This window comes from Pteropus alecto, unplaced genomic scaffold (genome assembly GCF_000325575.1).
Source record: "Pteropus alecto unplaced genomic scaffold, ASM32557v1 scaffold134, whole genome shotgun sequence".
Lineage (NCBI taxonomy): Eukaryota > Metazoa > Chordata > Mammalia > Chiroptera > Pteropodidae > Pteropus > Pteropus alecto.
The window spans coordinates 4,892,441-4,895,632 of NW_006436283.1; the positions used below are offsets into that span (position 1 = coordinate 4,892,441).

General features: G+C 40.0%; 1 pseudogene; it reads left to right on the forward strand.

Moving 5' to 3' along the window:
- Positions 1-2,770: 2,770 nt before the first annotated feature.
- Positions 2,771-2,889, forward strand: LOC112480072 (annotated as a pseudogene).
- The last annotated feature ends 303 nt before the right edge of the window (positions 2,890-3,192 follow it).

Below are 3,192 nucleotides of genomic sequence, written 5' to 3' on the forward strand. Positions count from 1 at the left end.
GCCCCAGCGCTGCCGGGGCCTCCCCGCTTGGCCGCGAGCTCCGCTCTGCGGCACGCTACACGTGTCCCTCCTTCCTGGCCTCGGCAACGCGTTAGGAAAATCAGAGTCTGGGGCAGCCTGTCCTCAGAGTAACCGTCCCGCCGGATGAGGCGCCGCCGCGGACAGCCCCGCATCGGACAGGGCGAAGGCCCCCGGAGACGGCGGGAGCGCCGGCGGTGCGGCTGCGCGTGGCGGGGCCTGGGGTGGGCGGTCTGGGCTGAGGGCCGAGGCCGGCCACCAGCCCTTCCCACTCCGGCTGTCGTCGCCCTTTCTGGGTCCGCAGGTTAGTGTCGTTGCAGCCGCTCCTTTGAGCGGCGTCCAGGACAAGGAATCCCCTTCCCCAGGCCCCGTCGGTCCACCGGGGTTGTGTACGCAGGCAGTCGCTGCCAACTCCCACCCCCCCAAACGCTCAAGAAGCACGCGGACAAAATTGATGCAGCTGAAACAACTGTGAAATCGGGACAGCTGGGCTTGCTTAATTAAACACAAATACTGGTTTGTTATCTCACCACAGAAAAGCAGAAAAAAATACAGGAAGTCCCGGGTCTCGTTAATGGAAAATTCAAACGTGCTCCAGTAACTTACAGGAGTTATTTTGTAAATGCCATATTTACAAATAACGTGCACACACCAGGAAGAGAGTAGTAGTGATTCTAAATTCCCAATTAAACAACTTTTTTAACTAACTGAAGATAATTCGAAATTTTTAAATCTTAGAAAACAGTGCCTGAAAATGTAGCTGCTGCTTTTATTCAGGAAAAAAATTTAATCTGAAAAGACTCATTTTCAGTATTTTACCTGGGAAAATGGTTCTTTCCTTGAGATTACTCTGAACGACTTATTTGAATTGGTTGGAATGAGATGGAGTGGTTGGGAAAATCTTGTCACCCCAACAGCTTGTTCTTTTGAGGTACAAATTGTTAAGGAAAGGAAGAAAAACCCTGTGGCTATCGCAGTTTTATCCAAATCTCACTATCTTAAGACAGCCATCCATAGGATGAAACAATGTAGTTTTGTACAAAATTCCACACTTCTACAATCGATATCTTGCTGCATTTTCCAAATGTTTCACAGCGTCACTGATCTGAGTGTTTCTAACACCAATTGTGTGGCTGTGAAGTGTGAGAAATTATATATTCATGTCCTTTTTCTAGGGAGTTAAAAGAGGCCTAATATTTTACAAAAGTAAAAAACAGTAGCAAATAAGTCAGTTTTTAAAAAGTTATATCTGGCTTTTCAAAATTCTCTGAGCAGCAGGAAGTTAAAGTCAAGCTTAGTAAGACATAGAAATTGTGCCTGATTTCCTTCAGGGAACGAGATGAGCAGAAGGAACGGAAAAAATAACAGGATGAAAGACCAAAAACAAAAAACATCCTTCTCTAAAGGAGACCTGAGAAAAAATAATTTGAACAACAAAGGAGCTTGGAAAATTTTAATACAATAGTTTCTTGGTTTTTTAAGACTGACATGTCATTTGAAGATAAATGGAAGTATGGAAACTGACCTAGAAATAGATAATATTAGAAAAAAATACTGGAAATATTCTTTGGTCTAAGACCACTATATACTAGCAACCTTACACAACCATTCAAATTCATTAATCAAAAAAAAAGAAAGGAAAATTACAGCTAATAGAGCTATTATTTTATGTAAAGACCTTTTTCTTCTAGTCCCTCTCAACACTTCCAAGAAAGGAGTTGCAATGAAATAGTTTATGTATCTTTTTTAAACAGATAATCCTAAAGGAATAATACATTTGGAAAAACAATGAGCATACAATCTTTCTTACCTTCTCCACAAGCTCCTCCCCTCCCTCTCTTTTCTCTCTCCTTTATCTTCTCCCTCCTCTCCCTAGATTGGTTGCTTAACTCTGGAATTCCTGTATCTACTTTGGAGAGCCTTCAGTTATGCAGGAGACACTTCAACTTGAAGTATATCAGAATCCTGGGAAGACAAAAAGTAAAATATTTCTGGAATCAGAAATCTCCTAAAACCATACCTGTTGCCCAAGAGTCAAACCAGAAGTCTCTCTAAGTCACTCCAAAGTCAAACTTAGAATTGTCTCAGATCAAGCCAGAGGAACTGTGCTAGAGATGCACCCCTATGTATAGTGCTAAGTGGATGCATTTAAGGCAAACCAGTGCTCCCTAGCCCGCAGAGAGGTAAGTAAATACATAATCATTTCAAGAGACATAATAATATTGGAAAACAAGGTAGAAACCTATTATCAAGAGCCATAGAAATATTTATACATTTTGACCCAGTAAGTCCTCTCTTAAACTTTTATTTCACATAATTTCAAATAACAAAAGTTGTATGAATTTTGGTGACATTTATATACATATATACATATATATGTGTGTGTGTATATATACATATAAATATATATAAATGTATAAAACAACAGATAATCCTAAAGGAATTATAAATATATAAAATAACAACAAAAGTTTCTTAGTCTCTACACTATTGACATTGTGAGCCTGTTAGAGGTGTCCTGGGCATTACAGGATGTTTACCAGAATCCCTAGCCTCTCTCCACTCAATGCCAATAATATTCCTCAATGATTGTGACAACCAAAAATATCTCTAGATATTCCCAATGTCCCTTAGGGGGCAAAATCACCTCTTAAGAACTACTGGCGTAGATGTTCAACTGCAAAAGAATAGAGGAACACACAAGTAAATAGGTCAACAAGATAGTATATTCACCATTTAAAAGAGCTATGAAGTCTATGGCCATGCCACCTTGAACAAGCCCAGTCCCATCTGATCTCAGAAGCTAAGCAGGGTTGGGCCTGGTTAGTACCTGGATGGGAGACCACCTAGGAAGACCAAGTGCTGTAGGCGTAAAAAATTAAATAAAAGATTATAAGCTGACAAAGTCCTTGCAATCTGTGAGGCCAACCAAGGGTTGCCTCACCTAAAAAAAATTAAAAATAAAAGAGCTATGAAGACATAAAAAGATGGAAAAGTCTTTCAAGAAGTTTTAAAATGTTCACCTTTTGGTCCCCATAATTGCACTTCCAGGAAATAATCAAGAGGGACATTTTGAATAATCACCAAAAAAGGAAATAAATGTCTTGCAACTAAAAAGCTTATGCAATCATTAAAAGATAACTGTAGCAAACTTTTATAAAGATAAAAGTAAAA